The sequence below is a fragment of the Rattus norvegicus genome, chromosome 8 (genome assembly GCF_036323735.1).
Source record: "Rattus norvegicus strain BN/NHsdMcwi chromosome 8, GRCr8, whole genome shotgun sequence".
In the NCBI taxonomy this organism is placed as follows: domain Eukaryota; kingdom Metazoa; phylum Chordata; class Mammalia; order Rodentia; family Muridae; genus Rattus; species Rattus norvegicus.
Genome location: NC_086026.1, coordinates 16134065 through 16161868, shown reverse-complemented (window position 1 = coordinate 16161868; position 27804 = coordinate 16134065). Strand labels below are relative to the sequence as shown.

At 38.1% G+C, this 27804-nt stretch overlaps 1 protein-coding gene across 4 annotated transcripts in view; it reads left to right on the top strand.

Moving 5' to 3' along the window:
• Cntn5 (contactin 5) overlaps positions 1–27804 on the top strand; it is a 1231995-nt gene that overhangs the window by 87550 nt on the left and 1116641 nt on the right. The gene's annotated exons all lie outside the window — the stretch shown is intronic.

Here is a 27804-nt window from a genome sequence, read left to right as displayed (position 1 = left end):
CTCTGTTTATGTACCATTGTGGTGTGGTTTTTCACAAGGTTGCTATGGTGTAGTCAGCTTGTATGGTAACCATCAGGTTGTTATGTATGACAATGTTCCTTCAAATCTGTGGAATAATGTGTATTTATTAGTGAGTGAGATCATTTTGCCTTTGCAAGTTTCATACCAAGCATAGACATCACAATTCTGTGGTGGATTCCATGTCTGTGCTAAGTTAAAAGTCTTGTGTCTGTATCAGAGACAGAGTCTGAAGACACAAAAGGGGCCAGGGGTTAAAATGGATTGGATAGCAACTTTTTAGAAACTGTTAAAGAAATGTTATTGAGGAAAAAACCCTCCTCATTATCAACACATCATAACTGACAGCCTTTATTTTTTGATTCATGGAGGATTAAATACCAAATATCTATATCTATCTATTTATATCTTAGGATACTAGACAATGTAATATTAATTGTGAAAACTCACACATTTTAACTGTCACATGTCACAATTCTCAGAAAACACTTGGTTTTCACAACCAAAGTTGATTCTAGTAATTCTATGACCTTCATTTTTATGATATGCATATTCAGCATTTTAAATAGAAAAATGGTTTATCTCTAGTAAAAGTTGATCATTCTGACAAACTACAAAATTTAAGCAAATGTTTGAGAGCAGAAAAATGTAAGGCATGAGAAAAGAGTGACTGAGATTTTCACGATTGGTAAATGGTAAATAGTGTGACTGAAAATCATAGTAATTTTAAGAAGCCATACTCTACCTGTAAACTAACGATAAAAGTGATCTATAAATAGTTAATTTTGTTTAGTGTTCTTTTAAAAATTAGTCTCTAGAGGTTGTCACCAGAGTACATGCTAACTATTATCTTGATTATAAGTGTACTTGCCATTGTTGCTTATGCTTCTCAGTCAGCACAGAGCTCTCCAACTCATGTGGGTGACAAACTTTAAATTCTTCTTTGTAGAACAGCTATTCTGAGCTTGTTGAACAAAACTCTTTGTTGAGCTTGCTAAAAATCTTTGTTGAAGATGTTTATGAAAATAAAATACTTTTATAAACTTTAGTAATAATATCTCTCAGTAGAGGAAAAATAATACTTGAGAATTTACCAACAAATACATCAGATAACATCAATTAATTATGGTTCATTCTGTCCTTGCCTCAAAAATCACACTTCAAGGAACTAATAATTACTTGGATTCTTGAAGAATTTTATCACAGCTTTGTTTTCATGAAAGAGCCACACTAAATAAAGGGAGGAATTATCAAATGTAGGCATTAATTTTTATGCTTGCTTAAATGAAAATGTGAAAATGGACTCACTGAAATAAATATGAAATATAGCATTTGAAATTGAGGAAGCCTTTATATTAAAAATGTGAAAGAATAAATCCTTATGGGTAATACTTGTTTTCTTTCCTTCACATTCCTGTGCCAATGATTTAAATGGAGCTAAATCACTAAGCTCAGAAGACTTCACCTGAAATAACATTCTTCTAAAATTTTCACTTAAAAAGTCTTCACTTAAAAAGTAAAAGATTGTCTTCTTCATAAGGTGCAAAGAGAAATGAATGTACTTCACAGACAAACCGGAAGAAAGAAAGAAAGAAAGAAAGAAAGAAAGAAAGAAAGAAAGAAAGAAAGAAAGAAAGAAAGGAAGGAAGGAAGGAAGGAAGAAAGACAGACAAGCAGACATACAGACAGACAGAAAGAAAGAAAAAAGAAAGGTAGGAAAAAACAAAGAAAGAAAGAAAGAAAGAAAGAAAGAAAGAAAGAAAGAAAGAAAGAAAGGGAGGAAGGAAGGAAGGAAGCCAGCAAATAAATGTAATGATTTTTCTCTTTTTAAAAATTTCTTCATAAATGTAGATTTCAGTATAAATGGAAACATGTTTATTTAAGAAGCAGATACCATTGTTCTTCAGTTCATAGCAAATAACTAATGGCTGCTCTTCTGGATTGAGTGTCATCATAAAGTTTGCAAACCTTGGTTTGTGAACTGGACTTTCAAACACAGAGCACTGCTGAAAACTCTTTAGGAACTAGCTGGTTGTGTGTGTGTGTGTGTGTGTGTGTGTGTGTGTGTGTGTGTGTGTGTGTGTGTGTGTGTGTGTGAGAGAGAGAGAGAGAGAGAGAGAGAGAGAGAGGGAGACAGAGACAGAGACACAGAAAGAGACACAGAGAGAGAGAGAGACAGAGGGAAGAAAGATTGAGAAAGATAATTATTTTTTTAATTAAGTGACTAAGTGCTATGACATCTATTTTGTAAAAATTGGTAGTTTTACTAACATCAGTTTGCTCTGTTACTTAAAGTTTCTTTAATAATAAAAATCTGTTCTGTGTGATTAAAGTGGCTAATATTGTAACATACTTAGCCATGAATATCTATTAGATTTTTTCAAAAGTTACATTTTACCTTTTATTGAAAAAAATTATTCAAATGAGGAAGAAAACCATATATGTATAATAATAGAACAACCACACATTTTATTTAAAATTTTTTCTTTTCTTATTTTATTGGATATTTTAATTACATTTCAAATGTTAACCCCTTTAGCGGTTTCCCGTCCATAAACCCCCTATCTGGTCCCCCCTCCCTTTTCTTCTAGGAAGGTGTCCACCCTCCCATTCCCACCTCCATGTCCTGACATCCCCCATACTGGGGATCCAGTCTTGGCAGAACCAAGTGTTTCTCCTCCCATTGGTGCCCAACAAGGACATCCTCTGCTACATATACAGTTGGAGCCATGGGTCTGCCCATGTGTACTCTTTGGGTAGTGGGTTAGTCCCTGGTAGGTATTGCTGTTCTTATGGGGTTGCAAACCCCTTCAGCTCTTTCAATCCTTTCTATAACTCCTCCAATGAGGACCATGTTCTCAGTTCAATGGTTAACTTCAAGTTTGAGCCTCTCAGGAGACAGCTATATCAGGCTCCTGTCAGTCTGCACTTCTTGACATCATCAATATTGTCTAGGTTTGGTGGATGTATATATATGGGCTGGGTCCCCAGGGGGGGCAGGTTATGAATGGCTACTCCTTCAGTCTCTGCTCCAAACTTTGTCTCCATATCTCCTCCTATGAATATTTTGGTTCCCCCTTTTAAGAAGGACTTCAGCATCCCCACTTTGGTCCTCCTTCTTCTTAAGCTTCACGTGATCTGTGGATAGTGTCATGGGTGTTCTGAACTTGTTGTTTGCCTAATTTCTTTCTCTTCCTGTTTATACTTTGAGTAGAGGAAGGCTACTGATTGGTTTGAGTTAATTTTATATCCACTTTGCAGAAGTTGTTGATCTGACTTAATTAGGAGTTCTCTGGTAGAACTTTTGGGGTCACTTAAGTACACTATCATATCATCTGCAAATAATGATATTTTGATTCCTTCCTTTCCAATTTGTATCCCTTTGACCTCCTTTTGTTGTCTGATTGCTCTGGCTAGGACTTCGAGTACTATATTGGACAAATAGGGAGAGAGTGGGCAGCCTTGTCTAGTGCCAGATTTTAGTGAGATTTGTTCAAGTCTCTCTCCATGTAGTTTGATGTTGACTACTGGTTTGCTGCATATTGTTCTTACTATGTTTATGTATGGGACTTGAATTTCCGATCTTTCCAAGCCCTTTACAATGAAGGGGTGTTAAATTTGGTCAAATGCTTTCTCAGCATCATAGGAGATGATCAAGTGGTTTCTTTGGTCCTTGAGTTTCTTTATATAGTGCATTACGTTGATGGATTTCTGTATATTGTACCATTCTTGCATCCCTGAGATGAAGCCTACTTGATCATGATGGATGATTGTTTTGATGTGTTCTTGGATTTGGGTTACGAATATTTTATTGAGTATTTTTGCATCGATATTCATAAGGGAAATTGGTTTGAAGTTCTCTTTCTTTGTTGGGTCTTTGTGTGGTTTAGGTATAAGCATAACTGTGGCTTCATAGAAGGAATTGGATAGTGTTCCTTATGTTTCTATTTTGTGTAATTGTTTGGACAGTATTGGTATTAGGTTTTCTATGAAGGTTGGATAGAATTGTCCACTAAACCCATCTGATCCTGGGCTTTTTTTTTTTTTTGGTTTGGAGACTTTTAATAACTGCTTCTATTTCTTTAGGAGATATAGAACTGATTAGATGGTTTACCTAATCCTGATTTAACTTTGGTACCTGATATTTGGCAAGAAAATTGTACATTTCCTCCAGATTTTCCAGTTTTGATGATTACAGGTTTTTGCAATGAGATCTGATTTTGTTTTTTAATTTACTCAGTTTCTGTTGTTATAGCTCCCTTTTCATTTCTGATTTGGTTATTTTGGATTCTCTCCCTGTGTTCTCTGTTTAGTGTGGCTAAGGGTTAATCTTTCTTGATGATTTTCTCAAAGAACCAGCTCTTGGTCTTGTTGCTTCTTTGTATAGTTTCTTTTGTTTCTACTTGGTGGATTTCTGGCCAGAGTTAGATTATTGCTTGACATCTATTCCTCTTGGGTGTATTTGCCTCTTTTTTACTCTAGAGCTGTTAGATGTGCATTCATGCTGCTAATTTATTCTCTCTCCTATTTCTTTTTGGAGGCACTCAGAGTTATGAGTTTTCCTCTTTGCACTTCTTTCATTTTCTCCCACAAGTTTGGGTATGTTGTGCCTTCATTTTCATTAAATTCTAAAAATTCTTTAATTTCTTTCTTTTTTTCTTTCTTGACCAAGTTATCATTGAGTAGAGCATTGTTCATCTTCCATATGCTTCCATGGATTTTCTGTCATTTTGTTTATTATTGAAAACCAGCCTTAGTCCATGGTGATCTGATAGGTCTCATGAAATTATTTCAATCTTCTTGTTTCTGTTGAGGCCCGTGGTTTTTTTTTTTTTTTCACTTATCATTAATTAGTATTTTTTATCCTTATTAACTTGAGTATTTCTTATTTACATTTTGATTGTTATGCCCCTTCCTGGTCTCCGGGCCAACATCCCCCTAACCCCTCCTCCTCCCCTTCTATATGGGCTTCCCCTCCCCATCCTCCCCCCATTGCCACCCTCCCCCCAACAATCACATTCACTAGGTGTTCAGTCTTGGCAGGACCAAGGGCTTCCCCTTCCACTGGTGATCTTACTAGGCTAATCATTGCTACTTATGAGATTGGAGCCCAGGGTCAGTCCATGTATAGTGTTTGGGTAGTGAGGCCTGTTTTTTGACCGATTATATGGTCAGTTTTGGAGAAGGTAACATGAGCTGCTGAGAAGAAGGTATATTCTTTTATTTTAGGATGAAATGTTCTATAAATATCTGTTAAATACATTTGGTTCATAACTTCTGTTCATTTCTCCATGTCTCTGTTGAGTTTCTGTTTCCATGATCTGTCCATTTCTGAGAGTGAGGTGTTGAAATCTCCCACTATATTGAGTGAGGTGCAATGTGTGCTTTGAGCTTTAGTACAGTTTCTTTTATGAATGTAGGTGCTATTGCATTTGGAGCACAGATATCCAGGATTGAGAATTCATTTTGGTATATTTTTCCTTTGATGAATATGAAGTGTCCTTCCTTACATTCTTTGAAACTTTTGGTTGAAAGTTGAGTTTATGCGGTATTAGAATGGCTACTCCACCTAGCTTGTTTCTTGGGACTATCTGCTTGGAAAATTGTTTTCCAGACTTTTAGTCTGAGATAGTGTCTCTATTTGTCACTGAGATTAATTGCTTGTATGCAGCAAAAGGCTGGATTCTCTTTATGTATCCATTGTATTAGTCTATGTCATTTTATTAGGGAATTGAGTCCATTGATATTAAGAGATATTAAGAGATATTAAGGAATAGTGATTGTTGTTTCCTGTTATTTTTTGTTGATAGAGGTGGAATTATGTTTGTCTCTCTTCTTTTGGATTTGTTTCTAGGGTGTAGTTTCACTCCTTGTTTTGGAGTTTTCCATCAATCATGTTTTGTAGGGCTGAATTTGTGTAACAATATCATGTAAATTTGATTTTGTCATGGAATATCTTTATTTATACATCTATATTAATTGAGAGGTTTGCTGGATATAGTAACCTGGGCTGGCATTTGTGTTCCCTTAGGGTCTGTATGGCATCTGCCCAGGATCTTCTGACTTTCATAGTCTCTAGTGAGAAGTCTGGTGTAATTCTGATAGGTCTGCCTTTATATGTTACTTTGACATTTTCCCCTTAGTGTTTCTAATGTTCTTTCTTTGTTTTGTGCATATGGTGTTTTGACTATTATGTGAAGGGAGGAATTCTTTTCTTGTCCAATCTATTTGGAGTTCTGTAGGGTCTTGTATGTTTATGGACATCTATTTCTTTAGGTTAGGGAAGTTTTCTTCTTTAATTTTGTTGAAGATATTTACTGGCCCTTTATTTTGGGCGTCTTTGCCCTCTTCCATACCTATACTTAGGTTTGATCTTCTCTTTGTGTCCTGGATTTCCTGAATGTTTTGGGTTAGGAACTTTTTGCATTTTACATTTTCTTCTGCCCCTGAGATTCTCTCTTCTATCTCCAGAATTCTATTTGTGATGCTTGGGTCTATGACTTCTGATCACTTTCATAGATTTTGTATCTCCACAGTTGTCCCCTTTGTGATTTCTTTATTGTTTCTACTTACATTTTCAAATCTTTGATTTTTTTTCCATTCCTCCTTCTGTTTCGTTATGTTTGTTTGTAATTCTCTAAGGAATTTTTGTGTTTTCTCTGTAAGGGTTTCTACCTTTTTACCTGTGTTTTCCTGGATTTCTTTAAGGGAGTTATTTATGTCCTTCCTAAATCCTCTGTCATCACCATGAGATGTGATTTTAAATCCAAATCTTGCTTTTCTGATGTGTTTGGATATCCTGTATTAGTTTTAGTGGGAGAACTGGGCTCTGGTGATTCCAGGTAGTTTTGTTTTCTGTTGCTTAGGTTCTTGGGTGTGCCTCTTACCATTTGGTTGTCTCTGGTGTTAGCTGGCCTTGCTATCTCTGACAGTGGCGTGACTGTCCTGTTAGCCTGTATGTCAGCACTCCTTGAAACTGGTTTTCTCCCAGCAGCATAAGAGTACAGAGAGCTGTGTCACAGGGTCACCTCCAGGCACAGGCAGAAACCAGAAGGACCCAGACTGCTTCTGAGTTCCTGTGTCCTGAGGGCTCCAGGAGGTTCCTAGGAGCAGAAGTTCTTGTCTTACCTTTGTTCTCAGCTATGTCAGAGCTCCTGGAGACTGGCTTTCAGTTCTAGGTGCAGTCAGAGACCCAGAAGGATCTGTCTCTTACTACTGCTAGGTTCCTGTGTCCAGAGGGCTCTAGGTGGGTTCCTCTTGGGCCAGGAATGTGAGCAAAAGTAATTGTCTCCTCTGAGCTCTCAGGTTTGTCCACACTTCTGAGAATCCAGCTCTCTCCCCTATGGGATTTGGGTATAGAGAGCTGTGGGACTGGGTCTGCTCTGAGCACAGGCAGAGACCAGAAGGTTTATTTAGAATATCTAAATGGAAAATTGGATACTAGATAATACTATATTATAGATATTTTGGACAAAAAAATTTTAATTGTGGTAGCAAATTATAAAGTCTCAAGCATGAGGTTTTTGCCTTTTTTCTATCCGAAAATAATGATCATGAAAGGACGGTGTTTCCTGATTTATGAACAAATAAAATAATGATAAAACACAACACTTTTTATTCTTTCAAACAATATTTTAACAGTTACAATTAATCAATTTTCTATTTCTATTTAAGAAATGAAGAAAAGTATTCTCTAAAGAAATTAGCTTTGAAAACGAATGTGGGTCTCTGTCTATCTTTACATGCTGTGGGGATTAGATCTTTGGATTTTATGAGCTAGGACACCAAGGTGCCCTGAAATCCATTATGCAGCACAGTTCAGCCTCAAACCCACAGCGATCCTCCTGCTCATACTCCTGCAAGCCCTACAGTGTGATTTACTAAGCATTGCTTTTCTTAGGCATATTGTTATTCTCTCCAAGTCTTCATTTAGGCCCTGGTCTTGTTCTCTCTCTATTTTGCTCTCTCCATCTTAAATGCTACACACATCCAGGCTCATGTTCAGCTCTCAGTAACTAATTTTTTCTTTCCCTTTCTTTGTTGGCTAGCCGCATTGCTTGTGAAAAATCATATTGCGTTCATTGTGGGGTGATGAGGAACAGCACAGCAAACAAAGCAGGCATCTGTGGGTGAAAGGATCAGTGTGTGCTCTCATAAATGTCAGTGTTTGAAAACCTATAATACAGATGTCGCTCATCACCATATACATTTCACATGATCTCATGGTTACTATGCTCTATTAAGAGGAGGGCTCAGTACAGCTTGAAATTCCCGAAGATCTTTATTGTTCTTACACTATGGTGATTATAATTTGAGCTGAATACCGGGAGCCTTTGATAATTTTTACAGAAAAGAATACTTAAAAGACAATTGAGAGCCTTCCTCTCCAATAAAGTCGTTAGATAAAAAGAAGCTTCGGGAATGCCTATAGAAGAAAGAAGACAGTGAACTCCTTTTTAAAAAAATCAATCATGTAATTAGATTTTTGTGTGTATGGTGTCTGTGAATGTGTACAAGAATGCCTCAGCATCCATGTGGTCAGAGGAGGTCAGTTTTCTGCAGATTCCTTGTGGAATCTAGAAATCTATGTCAGGAACTGAAGCTCCAGGCCTGTGTACCACTAACCAGTGAGCCCTATCACTGACCCAGCCCTGATTCTGAACAAAATAAATATTATGTTAATGAAAGAAGTAGCATTTTAAAATCAGTTAATAATCATATTGTCCCCTGAAATAATGCTGATGTATTGACTCTTCACATAGACAAAAATAGTACTACTAAAATGTGCAGTCTAAAGAGAATGAAGACATTAAACCATTCTTGAAAATATGGTCTGCATAAAGATTGATATAAAAGTATAAAGGGAGCCCAGGAGCGGCAGGACCCCTGCCAGAGACACCGCTGGACCCTGAAGGAAACAGACCGGATAAACAGTTCTCTGCACCCAAATCCCGTGGGAGGGAGAGCTAAACCTTCAGAGAGGCAGACAAGCCTGGGAAACCAGAAGAGACTGCTCCCTGCACACACATCTCGGACGCCAGAGGAAAAAGCCAAAGACCATCTGGAACCCTGGTGCACTGAAGCTCCCGGAAGGGGCGGCAGAGGTCTTCCTGGTTGCTGCCGCTGCAGAGAGCCCCTGGGCAGCACCCCACGAGCAAACCTGAGTCTCGGGACCACAGGTAAGACCAAATTTTCTGCTGCAAGAAAGCTGCCTGGTGAACTCAAGACACAGGCCCACAGGAACAGCTGAAGACCTGTAGAGAGGAAAAACTACACACCCGAAAGCAGAACACTCTGTCCCCATAACTGACTGAAAGAGAGGAAAACAGGTCTACAGCACTCCTGACACACAGGCTTATAGGACAGTCTAGCCACTGTCAGAAATAGCAGAACAAAGTAACACTAGAGATAATCTCATGGCGAGAGGCAAGCGCAGGAACCCAAGCAACAGAAACCAAGACTACATGCCATCATCGGAGCCCAATTCTCCCACCAAAACAAACATGGAATATCCAAACACACCAGAAAAGCAAGATCTAGTTTCAAAATCATATTTGATCATGATGCTGGAGGACTTCAAGAAAGACATGAACACACTTAGGGAAGCACAGGAAAACATTAATAAACAAGTAAAAGCCTACAGAGAGGAATCGCAAAAATCCCTGAAAGAATTCCAGGAAAACACAATCAAACAGTTGAAGGAATTAAAAATGGAAATAGAAGCAATCAAGAAAGAACACATGGAAACAACCCTGGATATAGAAAACCAAAAGAAGAGACAAGGAGCTGTAGATACAAGCTTCACCAACAGAATACAAGAGATGGAAGAGAGAATCTCAGGAGCAGAAGATTCCATAGAAATCATTGACTCAACTGTCAAAGATAATGTAAAGCGGAAAAAGCTACTGGTCCAAAACATACAGGAAATCCAGGACTCAATGAGAAGATCAAACCTAAGGATAATAGGTATAGAAGAGAGTGAAGACTCCCAGCTCAAAGGACCAGTAAATATCTTCAACAAAATCATAGAAGAAAACTTCCCTAACCTAAAAAAAGAGATACCCATAGACATACAAGAAGCCTATAGAACTCCAAATAGATTGGACCAGAAAAGAAACACCTCCCGTCACATAATAGTCAAAACACCAAACGCACAAAATAAAGAAAGAATATTAAAAGCAGTAAGGGAAAAAGGTCAAGTAACATATAAAGGGAGACCTATCAGAATCACACCAGACTTCTCGCCAGAAACTATGAAGGCCAGAAGATCCTGGACTGATGTCATACAGACCCTAAGAGAACACAAATGCCAGCCCAGGTTACTGTATCCAGCAAAACTCTCAATTAACATTGATGGAGAAACCAAGATATTCCATGACAAAACCAAATTTACACAATATCTTTCTACAAATCCAGCACTACAAAGGATAATAAATGGTAAAGCCCAACATAAGGAGGCAAGCTATACCCTAGAAGAAGCAAGAAACTAATCGTCTTGGCAACAAAACAAAGAGAATGAAAGCACACAAACATATCCTCACATCCAAATGTGAATATAACGGGAAGCAATAATCACTATTCCTTAATATCTCTCAATATCAATGGCCTCAACTCCCCAATAAAAAGACATAGATTAACAAACTGGATACGCAACGAGGACCCTGCTTTCTGCTGCCTACAGGAAACACACCTCAGAGACAAAGACAGACACTACCTCAGAGTGAAAGGCTGGAAAACAACTTTCCAAGCAAATGGTCAGAAGAAGCAACCTGGAGTAGCCATTCTAATATCAAATAAAATCAATTTCCAACTAAAAGTCATCAAAAAAGATAAGGAAGGACACTTCATATTCATCAAAGGAAAAATCAACCAAGATGAACTCTCAATCCTAAATATCTATGCCCCAAATACAAGGGCACCTACATACGTAAAAGAAACCTTACTAAAGCTCAAAACACACATTGCACCTCACACAATAATAGTGGGAGATTTCAACACCCCACTCTCATCAATGGACAGATCATGGAAACAGAAATTAAACAGTGATGTAGACAGACTAAGAGAAGTCATGAGCCAAATGGACTTAACGGATATTTATAGAACATTCTATCCTAAAGCAAAAGGATATACCTTCTTCTCAGCTCCTCATGGTACTTTCTCCAAAATTGACCATATAATTGGTCAAAAAACGGGCCTCAACAGGTACAGAAAGATAGAAATAATCCCATGCGTGCTATCGGACCGCCACGGCCTAAAACTGGTCTTCAATAACAATAAGGGAAGAATGCCCACATATACGTGGAAATTGAACAATGCTCTACTCAATGATAACCTGGTCAAGGAAGAAATAAAGAAAGAAATTAAAAACTTTTTAGAATTTAATGAAAATGAAGATACAACATACTCAAACTTATGGGACACAATGAAAGCTGTGCTAAGAGGAAAACTCATAGCGCTGAGTGCCTGCAGAAAGAAACAGGAAAGAGCATATGTCAGCAGCTTGACAGCACACCTAAAAGCTCTAGAACAAAAAGAACCAAATACACCCAGGAGGAGTAGAAGGCAGGAAATAATCAAACTCAGAGCTGAAATCAACCAAGTAGAAACAAAAAGGGCCATAGAAAGAATCAACAGAACCAAAAGTTGGTTCTTTGAGAAAATCAACAAGATAGATAAACCCTTAGCCAGACTAACGAGAGGACACAGAGAGTGTGTCCAAATTAACAAAATCAGAAATGAAAAGGGAGACATAACTACAGATTCGGAGGAAATTCAAAAAATCATCAGATCTTACTATAAAAACCTATATTCAACAAAATTTGAAAATCTTCAGGAAATGGACAATTTCCTAGACAGATACCAGGTATCGAAGTTAAATCAGGAACAGATAAACCAGTTAAAAAACCCCATAACTCCTAAGGAAATAGAAGCAGTCATTAAAGGTCTCCCAACCAAAAAGAGCCCAGGTCCAGACAGGTTTAGTGCAGAATTCTATCAAACCTTCATAGAAGACCTCATACCAATATTATCCAAACTATTCCACAAAATTGAAACAGATGGAGCACTACCGAATTCCTTCTACGAAGCCACAATTACTCTTATACCTAAACCACACAAAGACACAACAAAGAAAGAGAACTTCAGACCAATTTCCCTTATGAATATTGACGCAAAAATACTCAATAAAATTCTGGCAAACCGAATTCAAGAGCACATCAAAACAATCATCCACCATGATCAAGTAGGCTTCATCCCAGGCATGCAGGGCTGGTTTAATATACGGAAAACCATCAACGTGATCCATTATATAAACAAACTGAAAGAACAGAACCACATGATCATTTCATTAGATGCTGAGAAAGCATTTGACAAAATTCAACACCCCTTCATGATAAAAGTCCTGGAAAGAATAGGAATTCAAGGCCCATACCTAAACATAGTAAAAGCCATATACAGCAAACCAGTTGCTAACATTAAACTAAATGGAGAGAAACTTGAAGCAATCCTACTAAAATCAGGGACTAGACAAGGCTGCCCACTCTCTCCCTACTTATTCAATATAGTTCTTGAAGTTCTAGCCAGAGCAATCAGACAACAAAAGGAGATCAAAGGGATACAGATTGGAAAAGAAGAGGTCAAAATATCACTATTTGCAGATGACATGATAGTATATTTAAGTGATCCTAAAAGTTCCACCAGAGAACTACTAAAGCTGATAAACAACTTCAGCAAAGTGGCTGGGTATAAAATTAACTCAATTAAATCAGTTGCCTTCCTCTATACAAAAGAGAAACAAGCCGAGAAAGAAATTAGGGAAATGACACCCTTCATAATAGGCCCAAATAATATAAAGTACCTCGGTGTGACTTTAACCAAGCAAGTAAAAGATCTGTACAATAAGAACTTCAAGACACTGAGGAAAGAAATTGAAGAAGACCTCAGAAGATGGAAAGATCTCCCATGCTCATGGATTGGCAGGATTAATATAGTAAAAATGGCCATTTTACCAAAAGCAATCTACAGATTCAATGCAATCCCCATCAAAATACCAATCCAATTCTTCAAAGAGTTAGACAGAACAATTTGCAAATTCATCTGGAATAAAAAAAACCCAGGATAGCTAAAGCTATCCTCAACAATAAAAGGACTTCAGGGGGAATCACTATCCCTGAACTCAAGCAGTATTACAGAGCAATAGTGATAAAAACTGCATGGTATTGGTACAGAGACAGACAGATAGACCAATGGAATAGAATTGAAGACCCAGAAATGAACCCACACACCTATGGTCACTTGATTTTTGACAAAGGAGCCAAAACCATCCAATGGAAAAAAGATAGCATTTTCAGCAAATGGTGCTGGTTCAACTGGAGGGCAACATGTAGAAGAATGCAGATCGATCCATGCCTATCACCCTGTACAAAGCTTAAGTCCAAGTGGATCAAGGACCTCCACATCAAACCAGACACACTTAAACTAATAGAAGAAAAACTAGGGAAGCATCTGGAACACATGGGCACTGGAAAAAATTTCCTGAACAAAACAGCAATGGCTTATGCTCTAAGATCAAGAATCGACAAATGGGATCTCATAAAATTGCAAAGCTTCTGTAAGGCAAAGGACACTGTGGTTAGGACAAAACGGCAACCAACAGATTGGGAAAAGATCTTTACCAATCCTACAACAGATAGAGGCCTTATATCCAAAATATACAAAGAACTCAAGAAGTTAAACCGCAGGGAAACAAATAACCCTATTAAAATATGGGGTTCAGAGCTAAACAAAGAATTCACAGCTGAGGAATGCCGAATGGCTGAGAAACACCTAAAGAAATGTTCAACATCTTTAGTCATAAGGGAAATGCAAATCAAAACAACCCTGAGATTTCACCTCACACCAGTGCGATTGGCTAAGATCAAAAACTCAGGTGACAGCAGATGCTGGCGAGGATGTGGAGAAAGAGGAACACTCCTCCATTGTTGGTGGGATTGCAGACTGGTAAAACCATTCTGGAAATCAGTCTGGAGGTTCCTCAGAAAATTGGACATTGAACTGCCTGAGGATCCAGCTATACCTCTCTTGGGCATATACCCAAAAGATGCCTCAACATATAAAAGAGACACGTGCTCCACTATGTTCATCGCAGCCTTATTTATAATAGCCAGAAACTGGAAAGAACCCAGATGCCCTTCAACAGAGGAATGGATACAGAAAATGTGGTACATCTACACAATGGAATATTACTCAGCTATCAAAAACAACGAGTTTATGAAATTCGTAGGCAAATGGTTGGAACTGGAAAATATCATCCTGAGTGAGCTAACCCAATCACAGAAAGACATACATGGTATGCACTCATTGATAAGTGGCTATTAGCCCAAATGCTTGAATTACCCTAGATCCCTAGAACAAACGAAACTCAAGACGGATGATCAAAATGTGAATGCTTCACTCCTTCTTTAAATGAGGAAAAAGAATACCCTTGGCAGGGAAGGGAGAGGCAAAGATTAAAACAGAGACTGAAGGAACACCCATTCAGAGCCTGCCCCACATGTGGCCCATACATATACAGCCACCCAATTAGACAAGATGGATGAAGCAAAGAAGTGCAGACCGACAGGAGCCGGATGTAGATCGCTCCTGAGAGACACAGCCAGAATACAGCAAATATAGAGGCGAATGCCAGCAGCAAACCATTGAACTGAGAATAGGTCCCCTATTGAAGGAATCAGAGAAAGAACTGGAAGAGCTTGAAGGGGCTCGAGACCCCAAAAGTACAACAATGCCAAGCAACCAGAGCTTCCAGGGACTAAGCCACTACCTAAAGACTATACATGGACTGACCCTGGACTCTGACCCCATAGGTAGCAATGAATATCCTAGTAAGAGCACCAGTGGAAGGGGAAGCCCTGGGTCCTGCTAAGACTGAACCCCCAGTGAACTAGTCTATGGGGGGAGGGCGGCAATGGGGGGAGGGTTGGGAAGGGAACACCCATAAGGAAGGGGAGGGGGGAGGGGGATGTTTGCCCGGAAACCGGGAAAGGGAATAACACTCGAAATGTATATAAGAAATACTCAAGTTAATAAAAAAAAAATAAAAAAAAATAAAAAAAAAGAAAGATGAAAAAATTAAAAAAAAAGAAAAAAAAAGTATAAAGGGAAATGGCTTTCCTTAGGAAACTTGTAGATAACCTTTTTGACTTTAGAAAAAACGTGGTCTTGTATTTAAAGAATAAAGCGTAGAAAAACACAATTTTTATGAAAGCACTCTTTAATTAAAATATAATGAGCATTTATTGGGACTCTCCTTTATAAGTATACACAAGAGACAGCTTGTAAGTGTTCACTGTTAATATTTGAAATGTCATTAATAACAAATGGTCTAGAAAATGAAGAGGAACCAGTCCTACCTCCATAATTTTCAGTGGTCACAAGAAATCTACAGATAAATAAACTTGTGTGGCTAATTCATCTCTGATTAAATGCATAAATCACGAAAATTAATTAAAACAACCAAAAGACTTTTCGCCATCATACCCACAAAAGGAACAATTAATAATTACAGTTTCATAGGAAGTGGAGAATTGGCATCCTCATGGTCTGGTCAGTAAGAACACAAATTTATAAACCTCTGCTTTAATTTCTTTGCCATTGGCTTCATTATGTTCACACTTAGTCTCTGATGCTCCAGTTCCTGTTTTCCCACCAGTGGTCTCCAGTAGGACAACTCAGAAATCTATTATCATGAATTCCTACTGTGTACCTCTGCAGCTTTATTCATGGTCAAGTGAAGCCCACTTACGCTGAATACACTCAGTGTTATTCACACTAAACATTGCCTCATTTCAGCAGATGCAGACAACATGGCCATGATAACTAACTAAAGCATAAGTCATCTAAAACTACTCCCCAAAGGTGTGATGCTGAAGCCAAGTCTTACAATACAGAATTCATTAACTTTACAAATCCTATGACATATGCTACACTATTAAACTGCATTGCACTTGTAAAGATATTTGCCACTTTAAGCTATTAAAGAAAGCATAGGACATGTATCTGTCTTATTGGCATTCATTTGTAAATCTGCTTTCTGCAGATCTCTGATAATTTATGAGTTATCCTATCCTAAGTTCCACATTCTACGTATATAGCATTATCAGAATAATCCTCATTCGAAATCACCAGTTATTGCATAAAAGTTTAAGTCTGTACTATAAACGAGTTTGCACAACAGACAGAGGAAACAAAGAAGAATAAAATAAGAAAAGGCCCTGCTTTCAAGGGATTTAAACAAAATTGAGAGCATTCACAGAATCCTTGATAACAAAGTTTATTATAATGGATTATCTCCTGTTTTTACCAATGTGAACATCCTCGTATTCTCCACTGAAGCTTAATGAAGAACTTCAACATATTTTTGTTTCAAAAATAAAATCACTTAGGCCAGAAATTTTATTTTTTATGTTTCATGGAAAATTGATCATTTGAAGAGAATCTTATTCACTTTAGTTCCCATTGTATTAGTATGTCTTGGGAAATGCTCTTCAGTCATACACAGTATTTTGTTTTAAATTTCAAAGCACAGAGCATTCTGTAAAGGACATTAGTTCTATCTGTAGAAAGGGAATAGTGATGTTGCTTTTCCACTGGCCACGTTCATGTGCTGATTATGCTCTGATTAGCCACACTTACAACATTCTGAAGTTTTAACCCTTTCTTTCTCATCTATGCACACACACATTATCAACAAGAGTGTTTAATATGACACTTTTTTTCTATACTGAGTTGCTAATCATAATTCTTAGAAAATTGTTCCTTGAAACCAGTGGGGATAATTATTGATCTAAACTGCAACAGTGCAGATATGACATCTAGGCTTTATGGCAGGTAACTAGTCTTCAAAGATAAAAAGGAAAATAAGATTGTTACCTCGACTTAAGGTAAACTAACCATTGTCTCCATTCAAGACATCAGCATGCTGCCTTGACTTGAAATAATCCTTCTAAAATAGTTATCATCCAGAGGATATTTAAAAACAATATCCCAAGGGCTTCAAAAGTGACAAAACAACTGATTGTTAAACAAGAATTTTTAACAAGTTGGGAAACATTAAGCATCATGTATCACATGGCTGGAGAGTTGAGTAAGAATGCTGTGATAGGCACATCCGCCGTGGAGCATTTGATTATGAGAGATCTAACATTAGCAAGAAGACAAGAAAGCTTTAATAGAATACTGGAGAACAGGTTAGGCCATCACCCAGCTAATTACATAGACATGGAAGTCACTATTTCTTTCTTACTGCACTGGACTGTAGAGGAATCTCTGACTGACATATGCCATGAGTACCTCATATGTATCTGTTTGATCATAAACTAATTACTTAAACAGAAAATAAGGGGTGTGATTATAAAAGGCATAAATATTATATGGAGAGATATTTTAGTTTTATTGTTGCAAGCAGAATAATATCACTGAATATTTTGTTCACCAGGGATATGTTGTTATCATCCAGGGATACTGAGTGACAGATATCTTAGCAAGCAGCTAAAAACAGACGTCATTACCTGGTGCTCAGAGGAGTGAGTGGCGAAAGAAGTGGGTTCTCACAGGAGTGGATGCTCACGGGAATGAGTGCTAACAGGTATGGATGCTCACAGGAGTGGATGCTGGCAGGACTGGGTACTCCACATTTTCTAGGATTTTTCAAATTATTTCTGTTTTTCTAAAAAGCAGATGTTTCTTGCCCTTTGATATGCCAAGGCCCAGACAGTTACAGCTACCTTGCTCTGTTTTAAGAGGTTTCTTTCGCTTGCTTCTGTTCAGCTTGACCACACCCTGCTGGCCTAACAGCTGAGGCTTCCCTACATCTCCACTTCCGGTCATATGAGGTTTGAGCATCTCACACGTAACTTCTGCCAATAGGTCAGAGAAGCCTAGTTGAGGTTTCCTAGAAACATTTTTTCTTTCATTGATAAAGACAGCAACTTAGTACAGAGTGAACTTTGTTCTCAAAACCTGTTGCCTCCGTTATGAAATGAGCTCATGATGTGCTGTAAGTGCCAACTGCTACCTTGGGACCATGAGGCAATAAACCCAAATAGGAAATGTCAGCATGTCACTGGAGTAAAGTTTCTGGGTCACACTCGGCGAGTCAAAGCTTGAAAATATGCTTTAGGATTTCAAGTGCTGTGTTAAATAATAGCCCTTATTTGATAACATTCAGAGTGTATACAGAGCAAACATTATTAGAGTTCCATTGGAGATTCTTTACTTTCTTTCGCATGTTACTAATATTCACAAATGCTATTTAGGTACAAAATGTAAAACAACCAAAATAGCTCTTTGCAGTTAGAGGTCGATGTTCCTTTGGTACAACTAACTGAATTCTTCATTCATTGTTGACATCTGCTTAGCAAATAGTGACTCACGTTTTCTTTTTCCTTAACACTTTACCGGTAAATGACCAACTTCTTTCGCCAGAAAAGAAAGATGACATAGTAGTCGTACTTCTATGGGAATGATCAAAGACTCACATCTGCCCATTTAAATCACTAATTCTCCCCATGCTATTTGAAGAAGAGTGAATTTGTTGGTGTGTGATGGGGGAGGAGCTCCAAGTACGTTTAATTGGACATGTGATATTATGTTATCAGGTTTTTCATAAAGCTGTCTTTCCTGAAAATGTGATTATAACAAATAGGGTGATAAACAGACTTGGTTCTCTTCACCAATGATCCAAGCACACCGGTGATTCAGTGTCTTTTCCGTTGTGGTTTGTAGTAATTAAAATTAGTATAGCACATGGACTCTTCTTGTCAGAATGTTTACTGGTAATTCTTTCTACTTTAATTTTCTTAAATTTGAAAGTATATATCCCAGTTTCCTTTTTCTGTACTCCTTTCACTCCCACCTCTCCCACCTCCTTCCACTTTAGTTTTTACTTAAATGTGACCTCATAGACCAAAGAATAGAGTTCTTGTGACTCAGTTGGACCAAAGTACAAAGTACAAAGATTAAAGTTTTAAAACCATTTTGGCTTGATTTTGTTCTTAGTAACAATATTAGATTTGTTCATTAAAATCATGTTTATATCCTATTTACTGAAATATTTAAACTCCCTTTCTAGTTATTTTTAATAAAGTGTATTTGATAATTTTTAAATTGTCTGACTCAGTAAAAATTCAGTGAATTACCATTCTATAATAGATATTTAATAACATAGTCTGCACATTTGTTAATGTATTTCTTCATGCAAAGATCATCTGTACATCTCTTCTTTCCTGAAATAATTGAGTAATCTTTGGAATATTGTGATAATAGTGAAAAATAGGAAAAGTTTTAGAATTTAATGCTCTACATTGACATTAGTAGACAGGCTGCACCAACCAAAAGTATAGTTTATAACCTGGTTTAGGTAGAGCACTGGACTTCAACCTCCTTTTGTTTTCTACAGAGGCACTTTTCTGTTTGTGTAAGAAGGGATTCAGTGCTAGCAGAGCTCCCATGTGAAGACGACATCAGGGCAAAGGTGTGGAAGAAGGTGAAGTCAGCTTATTGATATTTCCCTATGTTCTTATATGACAAGTTAGCTTGATTTTTAAAAATTCAGTTCACTTTTCAGAAATACATACAATATGAAATTTTTTAACCTTAAGTTGCAGTAGTACCTTTAAAAATAATCTTTTCATAAGTCTATGTGTTGTAATTTAAAGAGCAAACAGCACAACATGGGTTAGCACTATTTTAATTGGTGTTTCATTTATAAACTCCTCCTGCTTACCTTTTATTATTATTTAAGAAATACAATCCTTGTCTTCAGAGTAAATATTTACTGTCATGCTTGCCCCCATTAGGGGTGTAATTGTTTAAAGAAACAGAAGTTCTAATCTTGTGACCAGTGTGTATATAGTAGTTATGAACTGTTAGAATATTCTCCGTGAAGATTTCTGGAATAAAAATATAGGGTAAAAAATGTCAATTAGATAACCATCTTTAATATAAACACTAATCTTTAAGTATGAAGGAAAGCATGTCGGTCTGTGTCTCAGATATTTGTGAAAAGAACACACGCGAAATCTTTCCCTTCTTTTGAAAAATTTCCAGAGGCTCCATAACATTACATGGTTCGGTTTTTCAATATTTCTTTTCATAGTTGATGAGTAATACATTGACGAAATTCTTTAAAAGATCCCATTTACATTAATGGTTTAATGAATGTGTTTTGCGTACTAGATTAAAATTTACTGCAGCATGCCAATTAGCATTTATTTACCAATCAGTGGTTAATGGGGTTGTAAATCTGATACTTGTGATCGTTTCCCATCTTGTTAAGACATTCATAAGGATTTGGGAAATGCAGTTGAAATTTAAGCTCCTTTGTTTATGGAAACTATCATCCTGAAAGCAATAAACCATTCATTAAATAAACAATATTTCAGACACTATTTAATACATCCTAATTACTAGCAATCTCTAACTATTGCTATTATTTGGTGAATCAAAGGCAACATCCCACGCCCCTTTAAACCACCCCACTTTGAGTAGTTATACTTGGACAGTTATTGGTTGATTTTACATTGACATCTAGTTACTAGTTTTATATATTTTATAGAAGGGGATATCTGTGTTAAAATAATATTTTTTCAGGGGAATTGAGGGATAAAGGAGAGAGCTTATCTTCATATTACTGCATTGCTGAGCATACATAAATGTGGGTCTATTCTCAACCACAAGAAGCATTACCGAGACAGTGAGTTTCCCAGGTTACATGGGCTTGGGGGAACACGGGGTTTTAAGTTTCCTGTGCTGATCCAATGACTCCTGGCTCAGTTTACTTCCAGTCTCAAGGTAGGCTAAGAAAAAGTTCACAGAGAGTAGGGACAGACTTCTGGTCAAAGACACAGCTTTTCTTTGGAATCTTTTAACACACCCAAGTCTACACATCCTGTTTCCAGATTTTGATAAATGCTGTCTCCAAAGATATTGGTCAAAATATATGTAGGGTTTTGCAAACTAGCTTAAAATCATCACCTGGATGGAGCAGTATTGAACAAGATTTCTGAATAATCTGTGATCCTCTGTATGAATAGAATGTGATCCTCTGTATGAATAGAATGTGATCCTCTGTATGAGTAGAATGTGATCCTCTGTATGAATAGGATGTGATCCTCTGTATGGATAGGATGTGATCCTCTGTATGAATAGGACGTGATCCTCTGTATGAATAGAATCCTGAGAGTCCGAGCCTCAGGGATGTCTAGGTGCTCAGGCGCACATACCAGAAGGACTGCGTGGTAGACACAATGGTTCTCAGACCCTCGTTGGCTTTTAACATGTACTGATTTTGAAAAATTGTCAGTTAATGCTTTTGTGACACCTTAAAAATTGATAGAATGTCATGTATTGGCCATAAAAATCGGTAAGTGGATCACATAATTGAAATGTCTTCTCTCTTTTCCATTATATCATGAGCAGAGTTGTGTACTCGCACCAGATTTTTTCATTTGATTTCATAAATTTTCATTGAATAAACCCTACAAGAAACAGCTTTTGAGAGCTCCTTTCCATGTCCCTAGGTGTTTATGGAGACACTAGCGATTTTAATTTCTCTCTCTCTCTCTCTCTCTCTCTCTCTCTCTCTCTCTCTCTCTCTCTCTCTCTCTCTCTCTCTCTCTCTCTCTCTCTTTTTCCAGAGCTGAGGATTGAACCCAGGGCCTTGCGCTTGCTAGACAAGCGCTCTACCACTGAGCTAAATCCCCAACCCTGCGTGATTGTAATTTTATAGCTTGAACACATTCTTTTTTATTGGTTATTTTATTTATTTACATTTCGAATGTCATCCCCCTTCCCAGTTTCCCCTCTGCAAGCTTCCTATTCCGTCCTCCCAGCCCTGCCTCTATGATGGTGCTCCCCACCTAGACATCCACTCCTGCTTCATCAGTCAAGCATTCCCCTACCCTGGGTCATCAAGCCTCTACGGAACCGAGGGGCTTCCCTCCCAGGGGAGCCAGATAAAGCAATCCTCTGCTACATATCCAGCTAGAGCCTTGGCTACCCTTTCTGGTTGGTAGTTCAGAACCTGGGAGCTTTAGAGGGTCTGGTTGGTTGATGTTGTTGTTCTTCTTATGAGGTTGCAAACGCCTTCAGCTCTTATAGTCCTTCTCCCAACTTCCCTATTGTGGTCCCCATGCTCAATCAAATGTTTGGCTGTGTACATCCGCATCTGTAATGGTCCATCTCTGGCAAAGCCTCTTAGCGGACAGCTTTACCGGGCTTCTGTCAGCAAGCACTTCTTAGCATCAGCAATAGTGTCCGAGTTTGGTGTCCGCAGATGGGATGTATCCCTAAGTGTGGCAGTCTCTGGATGACCTTCCTTTCAGTTTCTGCTCCAGTCTTTGTCCCTCCATTTCCTTTTGACAGAAGGGATTCTGAATTAATATTAATAATTTTGAGGCAGATGGCCCCATTCTCAACCGGGAACAATGCCTATCCACTGGATATGATCTCTGCAGGTTCTCTCTCCCCTTTGTTGGGTATGTCAACTAAAGTCCTCCTTGTTGGGTCCTGGGAACCTCTTGGGTTTCTGCTACCTGGGACTTTCCAGTGGCTACCCTAGTTCCCCTCCCCAACTGCTACACACCTACTTTCAAATTCCTCACCCTCTGTACTTCTCCCTCATCTCCTCCCATATCTAAACTGCCCCACTTTCCGCCTCCCCTTCTTTTCTCCCTCCTAGATCCCTCTCTGCCTCTACTTCCCAGAGATTATTCTCTTCCTCATACTGAGTAGTACTGTAGAATCCACACTTTAATGTGATCATCTTGTTTCTTGAGTTTCATATGCCCTATGAGTTTATCATGGGTATTCTGAGCTTAGTTTTGGCCAATATCCACTTACCAGTAAGTACATACCATGTGTGTTCTCTTCTATCTGGGTTACCTCACTCAGGATGATATTTTCAAGTTCTATCCATTTGCCTGCAAATTTCTTTTTTTCTGATTTTGATGCGACAATTTTATTAATTCTTTGAGATTTCAGAAACACACACAGGATACTTTTCTCATATCAGAACCTATTTTAGGATTTACAATGAATATAAAATTTTGGCCACTCTTTCTTATTATTTATAGTAAAGTGAGCAATAATTTATAGCTCCTATTCTTTTACTATATCATGGTTTCATTTCTTTTTTATTGGATATTTTATATTTACATTTCAAATGTTATCCCCTTTCCTGGTTTTCCTCGGGAAACCGCCTATCCTATCCCCCTCCCCCTGCTTCTATGATGGTGCTCCCCCACCAACCTACCCACTCTCTCCTGCCTCCCTTCCCTGGTATTCTTCTATATTGGTGCACAGAGGCTTCACAGGACCAAGGGTCTCTCCTCCTATTGATGCCCAACAAGGCCATCCTCTGCTACATATGTGGCTGGAACCATGGGTCATTCCATGTGTACTCTGGTTTGTGGTTTATTCCCTGGGATCTCTGGAGGATCTAGTTGTTTGATGTTGTTCTTCCTGTGGGGTTACACACCCCTTCATCTCCTTCAGTCCTTTCTCTGACTCCTCCACGGGGAACCCATGCTCAGTTCAACGGTTGGCTGCAAGCATTTGCATCTATTTGTCAGACTCTGGTAGAGTCTCATTTATTTTTTAAAGATTCATTTATTTATTATATATAAGTACGCTGTAGCTGTCTTCAGACACACCAGAAGAGGGCATCAGATCTCATTACAGGTGGTTGTGAGCCACCACGTGGTTGCTGGGTTTGAACTCCGGACCTCTGGGAGAGCAGTCAGTGCTCTTAGCCGCTGAGCCATCTCTCCAGCCCAGCCTCATTGTTTTTAAAGCTGAGTAGTACTCCTGTGTAAATGTACCACATTTTCTGTATCCATTCCTCTTTTGAGGGACATCTGGATTGTTTCCAACTACTGCCTATTACAAATAAGGTGCTGTGAACATGGTGAAGTATGTGTCCTTGAACGCCACACTTTCACTGCATATTAATTTCTTACAAAGCATGAGTCACTTTGCCATAAGGGAAAGTATATGGCAAGTATTTGGCTCTTTTTTTTTAATTAACTTGAGTGTTTCTTATTTACATTTCGAGTGTTATTCCCTTTCCCCCTAATCCCTCCCCCTCCCCTTCTTTATGGGTGTTCCCTTCCCCATCCTCCCACCATTGCCGCCCTCCCCCCAACAATCACGTTCACTGGGGGTTCAGTCTTAGCAGGACCCAGGGCTTCCCCTTCCACTGGTGCTCTTACTAGAATATTCATTACTACCTATGAGGTCAGAGTCCAGGGTCAGTCCATGTATAGTCTTTAGGTAGTGGCTTAGTCCCTGGAAGATCTGGTTGCTTGGCATTGTTGTTCATAAGGGGTCTCGAGCTCCTTCAAGCTCTTCGAGTTCTTTCTCTGATTCCTTCAACGGGGGTCCCGTTCTCAGTTCAGTGGTTTGCTGCTGGCATTCGCCTCTGTATTTGCTGTATTCTGGCTGTGTTTCTCAGGAGAGATCTACATCCGGTTCCTGTCGGCCTGCACTTCTTTGCTTCATCCATCTTGTCTAATTGGATGGCTGTATATGTATGGGCCACATGTGGGGCAGGCTCTGAATGGGTGTTCCTTCTGTCTCTGTTTTAATCTTTGCCTCTCTATTCCCTGCCAAGGGTATTCTTGTTCCCCTTTTAAAGAAGGAGTGAAGCATTCACATTTTGATCATCCATCTTGAGTTTCATTTGTTCTAGGCATCTAGGGTAATTCAAGCATTTGGGCTAACAGCCACTTATTAATGAGTGCATACCATGTGTGTTTTTCTGTGATTCGGTTACCTCACTCAGGATGATATTTTCCAGTTCCAACCATTTGCCTACGAATTTCATAAAGTCATTGTTTTTGATAGCTGAGTAATATTCCATTGTGTAGATGTACATTTTCTGTATCCATTCCTCTGTTGAAGGGCATCTGGGTTCTTTCCAGCTTCTGGCTGTTATAAATAAGGCTGCTATGAACATAGTGGAGCACGTGTCTTTTTTATATGTTGGGGCATCTTTTGGGTATATGCCCAAGTTGGCTCTTGTTTTTAATGTTTGGAGTCCACATTAACCTTTAAGGATAAACCACTATTGCTAGACAGAAATGAAAGCCTGCACAGCATATTCTCCTACTTTCACTCACTCTTGCTTTTGTTTGTTTACATTCTCTGTCTTTCTGTGATTTCTAAAATACTTTATCAAGTTCAATAAATGGACTTATAATTATACCTTGTAGTTTATGTGGACAATGTTGTATATCTTAGAACTATATGCAAAAGAAAGAGTCAAAGAAGCATTAGTTCTTCTGGCTGGTGGGTGTTGTGAGCAGAATCTCCTTGAGGATGCCACAGTTGTTTGTTCTAGAATTCTAAATAGAATTATAGGCTGTATAGCTCATTAAAATTAAGTATTTGAGATATTTAAGAGATACAGTGCTGACATTCATCATCACCATACAAAACCATACAGTGGCAGATAGTTATGCAAGCGTCATATAAATGGTGCTGTTAAGTATTTCCAATGCAAAACCTCATAAAATGAGTTAGTTCTGTGTTTCATAGAGACTCTGGTGAGTTTGGTCATGGTTTGTACCGTGTGGTTGACAGCTATAGGAGAATGAACCATGAATTTATCAGTTTTAGTGTTAATACAGGATCTATGGGGAACTTTATAATTGCTCAAGATCCAACATAGTTTCCAACATAATTCTTCCCTGTTGCAGCATAGTCTCAGAACTTATTGTGATCCAGAAGATCGGAGACAAGGTTTGCATATCAGCAACTATATGTGGCATCTTCAGCATGAATGTTTAAACCCTGAAGTTGGTGAGGGGGATGCAAGAAAAAGGATGTCTCCTAACAAACCTGACGACCTGAGTTAAGTTCCTCAGATCCACATGTGAAAAGAAAAAAAATAGTTTGACTTGTCCTCTGACCATTCAAAGGCCATGGCATATGAAAACCCACACAAATATGCACATACACACACATTTAAAACATTTAAAATCTAATTATAAAGCTTAGAATTGTCACCAATCTTATTTTAAAATAAAATTCTTATTATGGGTGTATCTAATTTCGATTTTGAAGATAGCAGACCTGAATAGACACTTAGTCTAAATCACAGCTACACATTACAGTTTGTGACAAGGAAATAATGTATTTTTCATGTATTATAATACACTATATAGAATAAGAGTGACAGTAAACAAATGGAATGACAAACCTGAATAGCAGATGGTAAAATAGTCTACTATTAATGTTTAAGGAATAGCAAGCCATCACTAGATGAGGAAAACATTGAAAACAGTCTCCAGTGAATCTGAAAGTTTGTCCTTGTAAACACAGCACTTTAATGCCGAATTAACAGTCATGCTCCACTTCCTATGTGAGCTTCTGACCTTTTGGCCTCTGCTGAAGCAAAGGAACCTTTTTTATCCTTGTCTGGCCAGCAACATGGGTTCCCTGGACAGCTGACTACCCAATTTGAAAGAGCTTTGCCCAACATATATTCATACCTCAGAATTTTGTTTTATTTTTTGAGACTGATATTTAAAGAACGGGAACTTTCAGGTTTTATAGGCAATCATGGCTCCCGATTCTGGATCCCATAGCACATGCATGTCATCGCTGATCGGGAGTGATCTTCTGGGTTGACAAAGACTCAGTACTGTGTATTGACAGTTCACCCGATGACATGGGAGTTCCTGAACCCTATTTTAGTCATAGAAAAAAGAAAAGATGTAAATACAAGATAGAATTTAAAATGACATATAAATATAGGCATACATTTAGTGAATACCTATTTGTATTTAGTTAACACACATGTGTGTGGCCCCAAATATGTATATATGAAATTATTTAAAACAGCCCATAGGAAATATGAGAAACAAGGCTAGTATGTCAGAATGAAAACATCCTAGATATAGACATTGCTGATAATTAAATATCTTACAAATGTTGCAGCAAAGTAATTTTATCATTTAAAACTGAATATAAACTGCATAACATACTAATAAAATTAGTACTCAAAGAGCAAAACTTCCCATATTTGCAAAGAAACCACAATTTCTTATTTGATATAATAATCACAAATATTTATATATTTGTGATATTTACATTGCATATTCATCATGTATATTTTATATATTATGATATAGTTTATGTATCCATCTTTTACTTTGCTGCCTCTAAGTAATACTTCTGTGCATATATATATATAACCAATGCAATCCAGTATGTAAATCCCTATATATATATATATATATATATATATATATATATATATTTTTCTAATGCAACTAACTCCTGCATGTATCACTCGATTCCCTCTCTATAATCCGATGAAGTAGATGCTAATATTATTCTCATTTCTTGAATGTAGAAATGAAACTCAGATGTCTCAGTTTTTCTTCCTCAAGTAACACATAATGCACATAAAAACAGAAATGTTAACTGTGTCTCAAATGCTGGCTGGAATGTATGCTGCGATCACTCTGTGCTTCAGACAGAGAAGAGAATAGGGAGAGAGGAGGTGTCTGGCTGCAGGCTGAAGGCTAAGATGACCACTGCAGTAGAAGAGAGGACGTTCCTGGTTTGTGTCCTAATGTGTGGAATTGATGTAAATGTGGCTCTAACCCATTGAAGAGCATGGAGAGCAGAGCAGACATTGAGCTGGTGAAGAGGGCCACATATTTCCTTCATCTCCATATTCCTGTCCTCTAGCACAAGGCGGGAAATGCAGGGCGAGTG